The sequence below is a fragment of the Symphalangus syndactylus genome, chromosome 7 (assembly GCF_028878055.3).
Source record: "Symphalangus syndactylus isolate Jambi chromosome 7, NHGRI_mSymSyn1-v2.1_pri, whole genome shotgun sequence".
Lineage (NCBI taxonomy): Eukaryota > Metazoa > Chordata > Mammalia > Primates > Hylobatidae > Symphalangus > Symphalangus syndactylus.
The window spans coordinates 120,093,253-120,111,368 of record NC_072429.2 but is presented as its reverse complement, the minus strand read 5'-3'; positions in this window follow the sequence as shown (position 1 = coordinate 120,111,368).

The following is an 18,116-nucleotide window of genomic DNA, read 5'->3' as shown; positions in this document are numbered from 1 at the left end:
AAACACAATAACTCCTATCTAAATCTGTGTCCTTATATTATTAACATTATTATTATTATTGTTTAAAGAATAAAATAAATTTCCCAAAGCAAATTGTACAGGAAAAACTAAAACTCCAGCCCTAGACATGTTTTATTTATTGATTTTTTTCATCAAAATACAGAAGATTAAGCTGTCACATGCAATAGGTCATCATTTCCCAAACTGTTGTTTTCAGGAACAATAATCCTTCAAGACACTCCTTTGTAAAATTATTCCTTGGATAAAAATAAAATATGGGATATGCTGCCTACTATATCCCTCCTTAGAAAAAAAGAGTGCACATTGGCTTATTAAAGACTCTGAAGGTGGGCACAGTGGCTCAAGGCTACAATCCCAGTGACTCAGGAGGCTGAGGTAGGAAGATTGCTTGAGCCTGGGATTTTGAGGTTACAGTGAGATATGATTACACCACTGCCCTCCAGCCTGGGCAACAGAGTAAGACCCTATCTCAAAACAGAAAAAAAAAAGACTTTGAGTAGTCTTTCATGAAGTAAATCTATTCAATTGGGCATATACTGTGGTTTAAATGTGTCCCTCCAACATTTATGTTGCAACTTAATCCTCAATGCAATAGTATTAAGAGGTAGGGCCTTTAGGAGATGATTAGGTCGTGAGGGCTTTGTTCCCATGAATGGAATTGGTGCTCTTATAAAAGAGGCTAAGATAGCCTGTCTGGTCCTTTTGCCTTTCTACCTTTTCTAGCATGTGAAGATGCCAGAAAAAGAGTCCACGGATGGAACAGGTTTTCATTAGTACCAGATCTGCTGGTGCTGTGATCTTGGACTTCCCAGCCTCCAGAATTGTGAGAAATAATTTTATATTATATACAAATCAGCCAGTCTAAGTTATTTCTGTTATTGTCACAGGAATAGACTAAGACAGCATAATTTGATATTCCCAAACTAATTTGACACAAACTTTATTAGCACATGATATCTATATGGCTTTCCAAATGAACTACATAGGCCTCCTTTTCCAGATGTATAGAAATTAAATCTTAATCACAGCATTTGACCATTTATACCACTTTAGACAAATACTTACTAGGTGCTGGACTCCATGCTAAACTATAGCCATTACCCATTTAATTCTTATAACTCTGGAGGTCAGCGCCTTCATCATATCTTTACAGAGAAGCAAGGGGAAGCTCATAGATATTTAATAATTTGTACAAAATAATACAACTAGTATTTGATTGTATGTTTGTCAGGCTGCAGGACCTAGGCTTTTAACCTCTAAGCTCTTTTGAGTAACTATAGGTAAATGAGCAGATGCTTCCTGACTAGAGCTGGGGTGCGGGCTGAGGTTGGACGGAGTGCCCCACTGAGAGGAACCTTGAACAAATGCCTCCTAAGTGACCCCAGATGGTGGAGCTAAGATAGTGAGAAGGGGAAGGGGAAGCCAGAGTACAGATTCCCTATGTCACAGTCAGAGCCCCTAAAGGGCAGGCTACCCTAGTAAGGAGTGAACATTCTTTCTGAGAATAGTATAAGCAGGAGTTGGTATACCTCCACTTTCATACATTTCTCCCCATCCATCAGCATGTGTGTTCTATGTATGTTTGCACTAAATTATTCAACCATTTTCCTACATATGGACATTGGTATTGTTTGACATTTCTTATAATTTAAACATTCTGCAATTATTTTTCAAATGTAATAAACTGATTCTAAAGTTCATGTGGAAAAAAAATGCAGGAATTGTAGGAAAGTCTTAAAACACAATAATGGTGATATGGTGAGGGCTTTGTTGCTTGTTAAACTTAATATTATGTTACTATGTTCAAAATAATAAAGCACTTTTTCAGGCATATACAAATAAATTAAGGAATAACATTCAAAACCAGAAAAAAAATCTATCTGTAGAATTGAATAGATGAAAAATCTGAGCGCTACAAGTCAATGAGGAAATGATAGATTTACCCAAAATTGGTTTTGGGAATGATTATCTATTAGAATAAAACAAATGTAGTCTATTATGTGCCCATAGACAAACAGGAATTCAACACAAAAGTTCCAAACATAAAAATAAAAGTATTAAAAGAAAAAAATACCTATGCGTATTAACTTGGGAAAGAGGGAAGCCTAGTAAAGAAGATGAAAACAAAAAGATGTAAAGGAAAAATAAAATATCAGAAGAACTTATAAGACAACAAACCAAAAATACCTTTGGATGGGAAGAAGCAACTTAATAAAATTAAAAGAAAAATTACAGGTTACAAGAAAACATTTTCTACACAAATAAAACATGATTAATACTCTCAATATACAAGTAGTTCTTCAAATTAGTAAGGAGAACATACAACTCAAAAAATTGATATTCAGGGAAATTAAAACAAAAGCAGCAAGAAATGATGTTACCAAAATGACAGAGTAGGAGATGCCAGCCTTTATCACCCCACAATAAAACAAACATAGACAGCCATCCCAAAACCAAAATAACACTGAGAGGGCTCAAGGGCTCAATTAAGAATCTCCAGCAACATAGTGAAGCCAAAAATACGTAGACTATTCACATAGGAAGAATTTCTGATGAAATTAGCATATCTGAGATGCCAGGAGACATCTAGGAATAAAGAAGAAAGTTGGAGGATATTAGTATCAGCCATGTGGTGGAAATCAAAATGATGCCCAGTGACCTGTTCCACAGAGGAGGATCTTTTGCCATTGAGCTAAGCAATAGCCTTTCCCACTGTTGAACCACAGAGACAGAGAGAGATACAGCTGCACATTTTTCCCCCACCAAGAAGCAGCCAGTATCAAGCCACTTCAGAAATAGAGTAACCACCTCTCCCAACCTCATGCATGCTGTAATTCTCAAGTCTTGGCCACCTCGAGAGTGCTCACACTCCAAACAGGCTCTGTGGCTGCACTGAACCTACTCACATCTCAGAAGCTGGAGCCACAACCATAAGAAGTCAGTTCACACTCTGGGCCCTGAAGGCCCTGAAGGCCTATCTGAGTATCTCCAGGAAGCAGCTCAGCTAACGTAGAGAGCTAGGTCCTGCTCTGATCCTGGAGCCACTATAATCTGTGGATGCCTGTACTCCAGTTCTTGGCTCCCTGACCACTTTATAAGCACCTACATGTCACATACGGTTACTGATACAGTAGCCAGGTGCCTACACCAGTGACAATACTGCCCCAGATTCCAGAGCTGTAGTCCCTCCACGCACGCCCATGCTTCAAGCCTCAGCCTCGTAGATGTTCCACAGATGCCACCCATCAGACTACTGCCAGCAAGAGCAGGCCTACAGCAGGACGCAGATCCAAGAGTGATCCGCTCATTCAGAACTTCCCCAGTGAAAGAAAAAGACACCAGGAAGACCTTAGTTGCTATTATCTCCAAAGACTTCAACAATTTTTTGCTGCCACTGCAGACATCCACAGCACTGATGCTGAGGATTCCTGTGATGGCTGTCAACAGCAACCTTAGTAGACAGATCTGCACAGAGACTGCACAGTAGGCACCCCCAGTGTTTCCAGAACATTTGCATCTCAACAAGGAGTGCCCTTGCACCCCACTGTAGGGAAACATCTTTCACAGTCAAACTGTTTTTTTTTTATTATCGTACTTTAAGTTTTACGGTACATGTGCACAATGTGCAGGTTTGTTATATATGTATCCATGTGCCATGTTGGTGTGCTGCACCTATTAACTCGTCATTTAGCATTAGGTGTATCTCCTAATGCTGTCCCTCCCCCCTCCCCCCACCCCACAACAGTCCCCAGAGTGTGATGTCCTCCTTCCTGTGTCCATGTGTTCTGATTGTTCAATTCCCACCTATGAGTGAGAACATGCGGTGTTTGGTTTTCTGTCCTTGTGATAGTTTACTGAGAATAATGATTTCCAGTTTCATCCATGTCCCTACAAAGGACATGAACTCATCATTTTTTATGGCTGCATAGTATTCCATGGTGTATGTGTGCCACATTTTCTTAATCCAGTCTATCGTTGTTGGACATTTGGGTTGGTTCCAAGTCTTTGCTATTGTGAATAGTGCCGCAGTAAACATACATGTGCATATGTCTTTACAGCAGTATGATTTATAGTCCTTTGGGTATATACCCAGTAAGGGATGGCTGGGTCAAATGGTATTTCTAGTTCGAGATCCCTGAGGAATTGCCACACTGACTTCCACAATGGTTGAACTAGTTTACAGTCCCACCAACAGTGTAAAAGTGTTCCTATTTCTCCACATCCTCTCCAGCACCTGTTGTTTCCTGACTTTTTAATGATGGCCATTCTAACTGGTGTGAGATGGTATCTCATTGTGGTTTTGATTTGCATTTCTCTGATGGCCAGTGATGATGAGCATTTTTTCATGTGTTTCTTGGCTACATAAATGTCTTCTTTTGAGAAGTGTCTGTTCATGTCCTTCGCCCACTTTTTGATGGGGTTGTTTGTTTTTTTCTTGTAAATTTGTTTGAGTTCATTGTAGATTCTGGATATTAGCCCTTTGTCAGATGAGTAGGTTGAGAAAATTTTCTCCCATTCTGTAGGTTGCCTGTTCACTCTGATGGTAGTTTCTTTTGCTGTGCAGAAGCTCTTTAGTTGAATGAGATCCCATTTGTCAATTTTGGCTTTTGTTGCCATTGCTTTTGGTGTTTTAGACATGAAGTCCTTGCCCATGCCTATGTCCTGAATGGTAATGCCTAGGTTTTCTTCTAGGGTTTTTATGGTTTTAGGTCTATGTAAGTCTTTAATCCATCTTGAATTAATTTTTGTATAAGGTGTAAGGAAGGGATCCAGTTGCAGCTTTCTACCTATGGCTAGCCAGTTTTCCCAGAACCATTTATTAAATAGGGAATCCTTTCCCCATTGCTTGTTTTTGTCATGTTTGTCAAAGATCAGATAGTTGTAGATATGTGGCATTATTTCTGAGGGCTCTGTTCTGTTCCATTGATCTATATCTCTGTTTTGGTACCAGTACCATGCTGTTTTGGTTACTGTAGCCTTGTAGTATAGTTTGAAGTCAGGTAGCGTGATGCCTCCAGCCTTGTTCTTTTGGGTTAGGATTGACTTGGCAATGCAGGCTCTTTTTTCGTTCCATATGAACTTTAAAGTAGTTTTTTCCAATTCTGTGAAGAAAGTCATTGGTAGCTTGATGGGGATGGCATTGAATGTGTAAATTGCCTTGGGGAGGATGGCCATTTTCACGATATTGATTCTTCCAACCCATGAGCATGGAATCTTCTTCCATTTGTTTGTATCCTCTTTCATTTCATTGAGCAGCGGTTTGCAGTTCTCCTTGAAGAGGTCCTTCACGTCCCTTGTAAGTTGGATTCCTAGGTGTTTTATTCTCTTTGGAGCAATTGTGAATGGGAGTTCACTCATGATTTGGCTCTCTGTTTGTCTGTGATTGGTGTGCAAGAATGCTTGTGATTTTTGTACATTGGTTTTGTATCCTGAGACTTTGCTGAAGTTGCTTATCAGCTTCAGGGGATTTTGGGCTGAGACAATGGGGTTTTCTAGATATATAATCATGTCATCTGCAAACAGGGACAATTTGACTTCCTCTTTTCCTAATTGAATACCATTTATTTCCTTCTCCTGCCTAATTGCCCTGGCCAGAACTTCCAACACTATGTTGAATAGGAGTGGTGAGAGAGGGCATCCCTGTCTTGTGCCAGTTTTCAAAGGGAATGCTTAGAGTTTTTGCCCATTCAGTATGATATTGGCTGTGGGTTTGTCATAGATAGCTCTTATTATTTTGAGATACGTCCCATCAATACCTAATTCATTGAGAGTTTTTATCATGAAGCGTTGTCGAATTTTGTCAAAGGCCTTTTCTGCATCTATTGAGATAATCATGTGGTTTTTGTCTTTGGTTCTGTATATATGCTGAATTACATTTATTGATTTGCGTATGTTGAACCAGCCTTGCATCCCAGGGATGAAGCCCACTTGATCATGGTGGATAAGCTTTTGATGTGCTGCTGGATTCGGTTTGCCAGTATTTTATTGAGGATTTTTGCATCAATATTCATCAAGGATATTGGTCTAAAATTCTCTTTTTTTGTTGCGTCTCTGCCAGGCTTTGGTATCGGGATGATGCTGGCCTCATAAAATGTGTTATGGAGGATTCCCTCTTTTTCTATTGATTGGAATAGTTTCAGAAGGAATGGTACCAGTTCCTCCTTGTACCTCTGGTAGAATTCGGCTGTGAATCCATCAGGTCCTGGACTCTTTTTGGTTGGTAAGCTATTGATTATTGCCACAATTTCAGAGCCTGTTATTGGTCTGTTCAGAGATTCAACTTCTTCCTGGTTTAGTCTTGGGAGGGTGTATGTGTTGAGGAATTTATCCATTTCTTCTAGATTTTCTAGTTTATTTGTGTAGAGGTGTTTGTAGTATTCTCTGATGGTAGTTTGTATTTCTGTGGCATCAGTGGTGATATCCCCTTTATCATTTTTTATTGCATCTATTTGATTCTTCTCTCTTTTCTTCTTTATTAGTCTTGCTAGAGGTCTATCAATTTTGTTGATCTTTTCAAAAAACCAGCTCCTGGATTCATTAATTTTTTGAAGGGTTTTTTGTGTCTCTATTTCCTTCAGTTCTGCTCTGATTTTAGTTATTTCTTGCTTTCTGCTAGCTTTTGAATGTGTTTGCTCTTGCTTTTCTAGTTCTTTTAATTGTGATGTTAGGGTGTCAATTTTGGATCTTTCATGCTTTCTTTTGTGGGCATTTAGTGCTATAAATTTCCCTCTACACACTGCTTTGAATGTGTCCCAGAGATTCTGGTATGTTGTGTCTTTGTTCTTGTTGGTTTCAAAGAACATCTTTATTTCTGCCTTCATTTTGTTATGTACCCAGTAGTCATTCAGGAGCAGGTTGTTCAGTTTCCATGTAGTCAAGTGGTTTTGAGTGAGTTTCTTAATCCTGAGTTCTAGTTTGATTGCACTGTGGTCTGAGAGACAATTTGTTATAATTTCTGTTCTTTTACATTTGCTGAGGAAAGCTTTACTACCAACTATGTGGTCAATTTTGGAATAGATGTGGTGTGGTGCTGAAAAAAATGTATATTCTGTTGATCTGGGGTGGATAGGTCTGTAGATATCTATTAGGTCTGCTTGTTGCAGAGCTGAGTTCAATTCCTGGGTATCCTTGTTAATTTTCTGTCTTGTTGATCTGTCTAATGTTGACAGTGGGGTGTTAAAGTCTCCTATTATTATTGTGTGGGAGTCTAAGTCTCTTTGTAGGTCACTCAGGACTTGCTTTATGAATCTGGGTGCTCCTGTATTGGGTGCATATATATTTAGGATAGTTAGCTCTTCTTGTTGAATTGATCCCTTTACCATTATGTAACGGCCTTCTTTGTCTCTTTTGATCTTTGTTGGTTTAAAGTCTGTTTTATCAGAGACTAGGATTGCAACCCCTGCCTTTCTTTGTTTTCCATTTGCTTGGTAGATCTTCCTCCATCCCTTTATTTTGAGTCTATGTGCGTCTCTGCATGTGAGATGTGTTTCCTGAATACAGCACGCTGATGGGTCCTGACTCCTTATCCAGTTTGCCAGTCTGTGTCTTTTAAGTGGATAATTTAGCCCATTTACATTTAAAGTTAATATTGTTATGTGTGAATCTGATCCTGTCATTATGATGTTAGTTGGTTATTTTGCTCGTTAGTTGATGCAGTTTCTTCCTAGCCTCGATGGTCTTTACAATTTGGCATGTTTTTGCAGGGGCTGTTAACAATTGTTCCTTTCCATGTTTAGTGCTTCCTTCAGGAGCTCTTTTAGGGCAGGCCTGGTGGTGACAAAATCACTCAGCGTTTGCTTGTCTGTAAAGTATTTTATTTCTCCTTCACTTATGAAGCTTAGTTTGGCTGGATATGAAATTCTGGGTTGAAAATTCTTTTCTTTAAGAATGTTGAATATGGGCCCCCACTCTCTTCTGGCTTGTAGAGTTTCTGCCAAGAGATCAGCTGTTAGTCTGATGGGCTTCCCTTTGTGGGTAACCCGACCTTTCTCTCTGGCTGCCCTTAACATTTTTTCCTTCATTTCAACTTTGGTGAATCTGACAATTATGTGTCTTGGAGTTGCTCTTCTTGAGGAGTATCTTTGTGGCACTCTCTGTATTTCCTGAATTTGAATGTTGGCCTGCCTTGCTAGATTGGGGAAGTTCTCCTGGATAATATCTTGCAGAGTGTTTTCCAACTTGGTTCCATTCTCCCCGTCATTTTCAGGTACACCAATCAGACGTAGGTTTGGTGTTTTCACATAGTCCCAAATTTCTTGGAGGCTTTGTTTGTTTCTTTTTATTCTTTTTTCTCTAAACTTCCCTTCTCGCTTCATTTCATTCATTTCATCTTCCATCACTGATACCCTTTCTTCCAGTTGATCGCATCGGCTACCGAGGCTTCTGCAATCTTCACATAATTCTCGATACTTGGCTTTCAGCTCCATCAGCTCCTTTAAGACTTTCTCTCCATTGGTTATTCTAGTTATCCATTCTTCTAATTTTTTTTCAAAGTTTTTAACCTCTTTGCTATTGTTTTGAATTTCCTCCTGTAGCTCGGAGTAGTTTGATCGTCTGAAGCCTTCTTCTCTCAACTCGTCAAAGTCATTCTCCTTCCAGCTTTGTTCTGTTGCTGGTGAGGAACTGCATTCCTTTGGAGGAGGTGAGGTGCTCTGCTTTTTAGAGTTTCCAGTTTTTCTGCTCTGTTTTTTCCCCATCTTTGTGATTTTATCTACTTTTGTTCTTTGATGATGGTGATGTACAGATGGGTTTTTGGTGTGGATGTCCTGTTTGTTAGTTTTCCTTCTACCAGACAGGACCCTCAGCTGCAGGTCTGTTGGAGTTTACTAGAGGTCCACTCCAGACCCTGTTTGGCTGGGTGTCAGCAGCAGTGGCTGCAGAACAGCGGATTTTCATGAGACCACAAATTCAGCTGTCTGATAGTTCCTCTGGAAGTTTTGTCTCAGAGGAGTACCTGGCCGAGTGAGGTGTCAGTCTGTCCCTACTGGGGGGTGCCTCCCAGTTAGGCTACTCGGGGGTCAGGGACCCACTTTAGGAGGCAGTCTGTCCGTTCTCAGATCTCCAGCTGCATGCTGGGAGAACCACTACTCTCTTCAAAGCTGTCAGACAGGGACATTTAAGTCTGCAGAGGTTCCTGCTGAATTTTTGTTTGTCTGTGCCCTGCCCCCAGAGGTGGAGCCTACAGAGGCACGCAGGCCTCCTTGAGCTGTGATGGGCTCCACCCAGTTTGAGCTTCCTGGCTGCTTTGTTTACCTAAGCAAGCCTGGGCAATGGCGGGTGCCCCTCCTCCAGCCTTGCTGCCACCTTGCAGTTTGATCTCAGACTGCTGTGCTAGCAATCAGCGAGACTCCTTGGGCATAGGACCCTCCAAGCCAGGTGCAGGACACAATCTCCTGGTGTGCCGTTTTCCAGGCCCGTAGGAAAAGCGCAGTATTAGGGTGGGACTGACCTGATATTCCAGGTGCCTTCTGTTACCCCTTTCTTTGACTAGGAAAGGGAACTCCCTGACCCCTTGCGCTTCCCAAGTGAGGCAATGCCTCGCCCTGCTTCGGCTCACCCACAGGGTGCTGCACCGGCTGTCCTGCACCCACTGTTTGGCACTCCCTAGTGAGATGAACCCGGTACCTTAAATGAAGATGCAGGAATCACCCGTCTTCTGTGTCACTCAGGCTGGGAGCTGTAGACCGGAGCTCTTCCTATTTGGCCATCTTGGCCCCACCCCTCCCTTCATTTCATTCATTTCATCTTCCATCGCTGATACCCTTTCTTCCAGTTGATCGCATCGGCTCCTGAGGCTTCTGGATTCTTCATGTAGTTCTCGAGCCTTGGCTTTCAGCTCCAGCAGCTCCTTTAAGCACTTCTCTGTATTGGTTATTCTAGTTATACATTCATCTAATTCTTTTTCAAAGTTTTTAATTTCTTTGCCTTTGGCTTGAATTTCCTCCTGTAGCTCAGAGTAGTTTGATCGTCTGAAGCTTTCTTCTCTCAACTCACCAAAGTCATTCTCCGTCCAGCTTTGTTCCTTTGCTGGTGAGGAACTGCGTTCCTTTGGAGGAGGAGAGGCGCTGTGCTTTTTAGAGTTTCCAGTTTTTCTGCTCCCCATCTTTGTGGTTTTATCTACTTTTGGTCTTCGATGTTGGTGACGTACAGATGGGTTTTTGGTGTGGATGTCCTTTCTGTTTGTTAGTTTTCCCTCTAACAGACAGGACCCTCAGCTGCAGGTCTGTTGGAGTTTGCCAGAGGTCCACTCCAGACTCTGTTTGCCTGGGTATCAGCAGCGGTGACTGTAGAACAGAGGTGGCTGTAGGACAGTGGTGGCTGTAGAACAGCAGATTTTTGTGAACCGCAAATGCTGCTGCCTGATCAGTCCTATGGAAGTTTTGTCTCAGAGGAGTACCCGGCCGTGTGAGGTGTCAGTCTGCCCCTACTTGGTGGTGCCTCCCAGTTAGGCTGCTCGGGGTTCACGGACCCACTTGAGGAGGCAGTCTGTCCATTCTCAGATCTCCAGCTGCATGCTGGGAGAACCACTACTCTCTTCAAAGCTGTCAGACAGGGACATTTAAGTCTGCAGAGGTTACTGCTGTCTTTTTGTTTGTCTGTGCCCTGCCCCCAGAGGTGGAGCCTACAGAGGCAGGCAGGCCTCCTTGAGCTGTGGTGGGATCCACACCATTTGCGCTTCCTGGCTGCTTTGTTTACCTAATCAAGCCTGGGCAATGGCAGGCACCCCTCCCCCAGCCTCGCTGCCACCTTGCAGTTTAATCTCAGACTGCTGTGCTAGCAATCAGCGAGACTCTGTGGGCATAGGACCCTCCGAGCCAGATGCAGGATATAATCTCCTGGTGTGCCGTTTTTTAAGCCCATCGGAAAAGCACAGTATTAGGGTGGGAGTGACCCGATTTTCCAGGTGCCCTCTGCCACCCTTTTCTTTGACTGGGAAAGGGAACTCCCTGACCCCTTGTGCTTCCCGAGTGAGGCAAGGCTTGAACCTATGGAATGATAGAATATATCTGCAGACCATATATGTGATCAGGGGTTCATATCCAAAATGTATAAGGAATTCAACTCAAAAGTAAGAAAACAGATAACCCAATTAAAAAATGAACAAAGCAATTGAATAGACGTTCCTCGAAAGAAGACATACAAATGGCCATCAGTTATATGTAAAAGTGTTCAACATTACTACTTGTCAGAGAAATACAAGTTAAAATAACAATGAGACATCACCTCATACCTGTTAGAATAGCTATTTTCCAAGAAATGATAGATAAGTGTTGGCAAGGATGTGGAGCAAAAGGAACACCTGTAGGTTGTTGGTAGAAATGTCAAGTGGCAGCAGGACATGGTGGCTCATGCCTGTAATCCCAGCACTTCAGGAGGCTGAGGTGGGCGGATCACGAGGTCAAGAGATTGAGACCATCCTGGCTAACACGGTGAAACTCCATCTCTACTAAAAACTACCAAAAATTAGCCGGGCTTGGTGGCGGGTGCCTGTAGTCCCAGCTACTTGGGAGGCTGAGGCAGGAGAATGGCGTGAACCCGGGAGGCGGAGCTTGCAGTGAGCGAGATCTCACCACTGCACTCCAGCCTGGGCGATGGAGTGAGACTCCATCTCAAAAAAAAAAAAAAAAAAAAGAAAAGAAATGGAAAGTAGCACAGCCATTATGAAAAACAGCCTGAAGTCTCCTCAAAAAACTAAAAAGAGAACTAGTATATATTTCAGCACTCCCACTAATGGGCATATATCCAAGGATATGAAATCAGTATGTTGAAGAGATACAGATACCTGCTCTCCCATGTTCACTGCAACATTATTCACCATAGTCAAGGTATGGAATCAACCTAAGTGTCCATGTACAGATGAAGAGATGAAGAAAATGTGGTATACATACACAATAGAATACCGTTCAGCCTTTAAAAAGAAGGAAATCCTGTTATTTGTGATAGTGGACATTATAGTAAGTGAAATAAGTCAGGCACAGGAAAGCAGATATTATATGATCTCACTTACATGTGGAATCTAAAAAATCGAACTCACAGAAACAGAGATTGACAATGGTGATTACCAGAGGCTGGGAAATGGGAGAATTGGAGAGATATTGGTCAAAGGACACAAAATTTCAGTTACGCTAGAGAAATAAGTGTAAGAAAACTATTGTACATCATGGTGACTGAACAATATATTATATGTTTGTTAATTGCTAAGAGAGTAAATTTTAAATGTCTCACCACAAAAAAACCATTATTTGAATTAATATATGTATTAAATAGCTTGATTTAGCCAATTTACAATGTAGACACATATCAAAACATCATGTAAGATACCATAACTATGTACTATTTTTGTCAATTAAAAATAAAATTAAACAATAATAATAAAAGCAACAACACAATAAAACGTTTGCCCCTTCATATTGTCAAACAGTTAAGATCATGTTAACACAAAATGCCCACGAGATTGTGAGGAAACAGCACTCTCCTACATTAATGATGAGTCTGGCAATTTCTACACATTTTGAAATGTAAATCTCCCTATATTTATTAAACTATAAGTATGCATATCATTTGATCTAGCATTCCACTTCTGGAAACTTTCATTTTCAGAAAATAAACTCATGAGTGTAGAATGATATTCTTTTCAAACAGAATTTTGGTTTATCGGGTCCTGTATAAAAAAGATGAATACTCAGAAAAGTATGAGCCAGTTTGAGCCTATTTGAGCTCCCACACTTCAATGTATTTCCATTTGATGTTTCCATTTCTCTGGATAAGAAAACCATAGGAGAAAAAAAATGTCCACAAAGTACAGCCTGTACTTTCTTTACTTAATGGAAAAGCTAGTGAGAAAGGGATTAAAAAAAAAAAAAAGCGAAGCAAGAACAAACGAAGGTGTGGGGGACTCAGGCAGGAAGTCATGGGGAAATAAATAAGTAATCCTGCCCCCCCAAGGTTTGCAACTTAGTGGGATGCAAAGACAAGTGCACATATTAAGCAAGAGTTACACAAAAGATTGCAGGGGTTTAGTGGAAGAGGAATCACAGGACAAATACAAACAAATCTCAGGGTTAAATCCTCAGCAGTTTAATTTCCCAGTATTTATCATTGAAGATATATAATAAAGGTCAATCCAATTTTTGGTCTCATTTTGTATAAACATAATAAAAATAGTTTCAGTGTTCAGCCACACAGTGTTTTAGACCTGGGTATTCACTACATCTGTATAAGCTGAAGGGAAGAAGATCGAGAAACACACACACACACATACCGATGCACACAATTATGCACATTTCTTAACTACCACCACCCCTCGTGGTGTCAAAAGGAAAGCATTATCTTAGAATTTTCTTACAAAGATAGTAAATACATACACACCACACAACCTGGTTTAAAACCAGTTTCTCCTATACAATATTTTAGTTTGATCTCCAATTCTCCAATTTCTCTTCAAAAAACCAAATTACCTAATGATTATTGAAAAAAAAGTGGCACCAAATATATTGCAGTGCTTGTATAAATGCAGTTGATCAAATACTTATTGAATAACTGTATTTCATGCGTTTTGTTAGGCATTAAGGGAGAAACATGGAGAAATATATGATACATTTTATCATAAAAGAGTAATATCAAAATAGAGTCATATATCCACATCTGCTGATTGCTGACAAAGGAGGAATTGAGGGGCTGGGACTCAGAGTTGTCAAGATCTAAAAATAAATTTGCCCCCTTATTACTGTAATATGTCTGATTTGGCACTTTGCTCCGTATGTATTTTTTAGGGACATAAGACACATTATTGTTTTTTAAGAGACGTAAGACAGTGTGTGTCCCTCTCCTTGCCAAAAAACACATTTTCTACAGTTCTCAGTCTTTTACATGATTTACTGGTCACAAATAATGGTAACAAAACAGCTGCTCTTTATTGAGGGTTTACTGGGTGTCAGGCGCTATGCTGAGCATTTATATAAGTGGCCTTCTCCAGTTTTCATGACAACCCTGTGAGGTATGGATTTTTGTTATTTTATAGATTAGGAAACTTGTAGGCTCAAAGTGATTAATAACTTGGGAAAGATATTACTACTATCACATGGCAGAGATGGTTCTCAGACCCATGAGTGTTGAACTCCAAAGCACATTGTTATTCTACTGCCTAAAGACAGAACTTTTGGGAATATAGATGTCTTATAATTTTTGCTACAATATTCACTTCTCCACTTTATGACATCTTTTTGTTGTTGTTACTCTTCTCTGCCTGACAGGGCCTACAGATCAGAGTTAATTTGCATGACTATTTCATTTAGGAGTCAAGAAACTAAATATTGGCCAGGCACAGTGGCTCACACCTGTAATCCCAGCACTTTGGGAGGCCAAGGCAGGTGGACCCCTTGAGGTCAGGAGTTTGAGACCAGCCTGGCCAACATGGTGAAACCCCGTCTCTACCAAAAATACAGCAAATTAGCCAGATATGGTGGTGTGTGCCTGTAATCCCAGCTACTCAGGAGGCTGAGGCAGGAGAATCACTTGAACCTGGGAGGCGGAGGTTACAATGAGCTGAGATCCTGCCACTGCACTCCAGTCTGGGCAACAGAGCGAGACTCCATCTCAAAAAAAAAAAAAAAAAAAGAAAAGAAAAGGAAAGAAAGAAGCTAAATATTACCTACTGTTATTTTGCTTTTAGAGAATTTGGCATTCAAAAATGCTATTGTATGTACAGGAATGTAAAGTGAAAATAACTCAAAATTGGTAAATACAGGTCTTCTGTTAAGAAAGATTTGATTTGCCTTTGTCCCTGTTTCTGCAAAAGTAAGAGGGCATGGAATGCCTAGGCTGGTTTTGATGTCTATTAGATAGATTTCTCCTGAGAAGCTGGGATAATGTCTTATATTTATATAGTGGTTATCATATCCCTGGCACTTAGCAATTGTCAGAAAGTGATTAGATAAGAGAACCTTAAGAGATTAGTGTAATATAACCCAGACTTTAATGCATCTGTTCTCTGTTGGCCTTCGAAGTCAGGCCCCACATGCCATTTTTTCACAGTAAATCCAAGGGTAGATGTGGGTTTTTACATTATGATTTGTTTTTCTATTCAGTTGGTTTTAATACTATCATCTTGGTATGTGGATCTTCCTTGCCACATGGTGTTTAAACACTAGATTCTCCTTTCTTTTGCAACTTCAGTATCATAAAATGAAGGCTCCTCAATTATATACCAAAGTTTGACCATTATTGAGGTGGACCTCTATCTTAACTCACTTTTTTTCAAAGAAAAGAAGTGATTAATTAATCTCTTCTCCTAATCCCCAGACTCCACATTTTTCCAGAACACTCCATTTCTCTTTAACCCACTCCATTTCTCTTAAGCCCATAGGACTTGGGGCAAAAAGGATGCTTAGTGATTGGCTGTAAATATTGGGATAAAAAGCAAGCCTTTTTCGCATCCCTTTGATTATTTTTACAGATTGGCCAATGTTCCTTTTTAAAGACTGTTAACATTTCTTAAAAGCCCGAGAATGATTGCTGATACTAATCCTAATGCATATCTAAGCATATTGGCCTCCTGGCTGGGTTTCAGTGTTTGAAATTGAATGCACATTGAACCCTACTAGTTCCCCTTCTTGCTCTCCTATTATTTTATATACCCATCCACATATACACACAGTTTTTTGGTCTTACATGGCCCGTAAGGTTCAAAGCATGTCATCAAAATACTTAGGCACAGTTCTTCACCACTATCACCTTTCCTTAATGTCAAACGAATACCTTGCCTTTCATAGGCTTTTCTTACAAAGATACTAAATATATACACACCACACACTTGGCTTACAACCAGTTTCTCCAATTTAATATTCAGCTTGATCTCCAATTTATTATCATCTCAATCCATATAGCCTTTCCTATCTGAAACAACGTCTTTGACGAAATGTTTGATATGGGTTCTGAATTCTAATAATATTCTAATCCTTACTTCCAACTTACTTATTCTTTCACATGGCCCATGTCTTCATTTTCATTATATATATGAGGTATTTTGTTATTAATCAAAGAAGAGTTACTAAGTTACTAATAGGAATACAGAATTATTATTAGAGTTACTAAGAGGAATATAAAATCATTAAAAAGAGATTATTCTGAAAATTCTTTAATCTGCATAGACACCTCCCCCAAAACACACACACACACACACACACACACACAGCCTCAGCATTTTCCTTTTAAGACTGAAAAATGGAAGAATACTAGAATCATAAAATTTCTTTTGTTGTCTTCACAGTACATTTCCATGATTGGCTTGAGTTGTCTCTTAAAATTGAAATTTCTTAATTAAATGCATAGAGTTTTGAAATATAGAAGTACAATACACTAAGCAAAGTAATATTAACTGGTGTTTTTATATGGCTTTTCTCTTATATTAAAATTTTTGCCCTTAAAGATCCAGGAAAGAACTAAGGTCATAGTGGAAATATTTTTAGAAGAGGGTGGGTTGCAAGATGTTTAAAACTCTGATACATAATAGAACTTCATTGTGAAGAACATAACTTTATTTCATTTTGTATTTTAATCCAGAGACAGATGATAGTATTCTCTTGAAGACTAGGCCTTTCTTTTCAACATGATCCTGGCTGAACAAGCATGCCAAATTGGTCACATAACCTAATTTCAGCAGCCTTCTAAAGCTACTAGTAGTTTTGTAAGATTTTTCCCTGAAGATTTCTGCTTTCCCTACTGCCTAGTTAAGATGAAAAGAGAAATTCATGTGTTTGCAGTCCTAGAAAGTGGAGAAATCACTAGTGCAAATCAAGGAGGTCAGAACAAAGAAATGCAGATTCACAGACCTGGTTTGAATGAGGAGAAGAGTCTATTTATTTTGTAACTTCTCTGTATTAGATGTAAGCCCCATGTGATGTTAACTTCATGGCAGAAGAACATTAATTTAAAGGAAATCATATATTAGTCTTTAAATTTGTGTGTCTGCAAATCTTCAGGAATCTTGTTTAACTTCAGAAAAGAGAACATTAATTGTTTGTCTTTTTCATCAGCCGTTACTTAGGTTGTCATTTAAGTTGTCATGGAAGTTATCATGACATCATTTAAGTTGTCATTGAAGTTGTCATTTATCAGTTCAGTTATCAGTTCCATATTTTTAGTGATATAATCTCAAATTTGTCCTTTCAGGAGTTCCAAATTTAAGGTTAATTTTGCAGTAAGTCGTCCTACCAAAACTTGCATTGTCCAGAGGGCAGTTCAGATTTAATTATTTTATAAGATTCACAGTAAGAAAAAGGTATGACCATAACATCGTATACGACTCACACCAACTTTGAATGTAAAAAATGAAACATCAAAAATGGATCACAGAGAAGGAAAAGAGAGTCAGTGTAGGAACATAACTGAGAGTGGACACCCTACCAGAAAAAAGTGATAACACAGTGTTCAGGTGCTTTTTTATTCCTAAAAATTAATTTAGTAAAGTACTGTGTTAAGTACAGAAACCACAACCATGACACAATTGAAAATTTCTGTTGTTTGTCAAAGGTCGTTGGCTGAGTGGATTGGTCAAGTCACTCATGTTTTATCTACCAACTAGAGCGTAAGCACCTGTAGGTCAGAAATTATAGTAATTTTTCTGCACACCTCTTTTAGAAGGTGCTCAAAAGATACTCTCTGCCTCACGGAGTCCTAAAATGGCCCTGCCAAATCCTTCTTCACTCAAGTCCCTAGACACAGTCTTGATTGGGAGCAGAGGGCAAATTGGACATCAAAGAGTTGCTAAAGGCTTTTCGGCTGTGGAAGGCCAAGGAGCTGATGATTCTTTGATCTCCGCTTCCCCCTATACACACTGCCCCCACACATACCTCACAGCTTCTTCCTTCAGGTCTGCTCTTCTCAGCTTCACTCACAGAAGAGCCCCTGACACTCTGGTCCACATTAAGGAACAAAACTAAACAAGAGTGCAAACAATCAAATTTCTAATACAGACAGGTTGCTCTCATAGCCTTTGGCTCCCTTGTCTGAATAAAGAAAACATTTAGTGAGATCTTTTAAACCTCGGTAAAAAAAATCAAGAGCAGTTTTTATTCTCATTTAATACAGAACCCAAA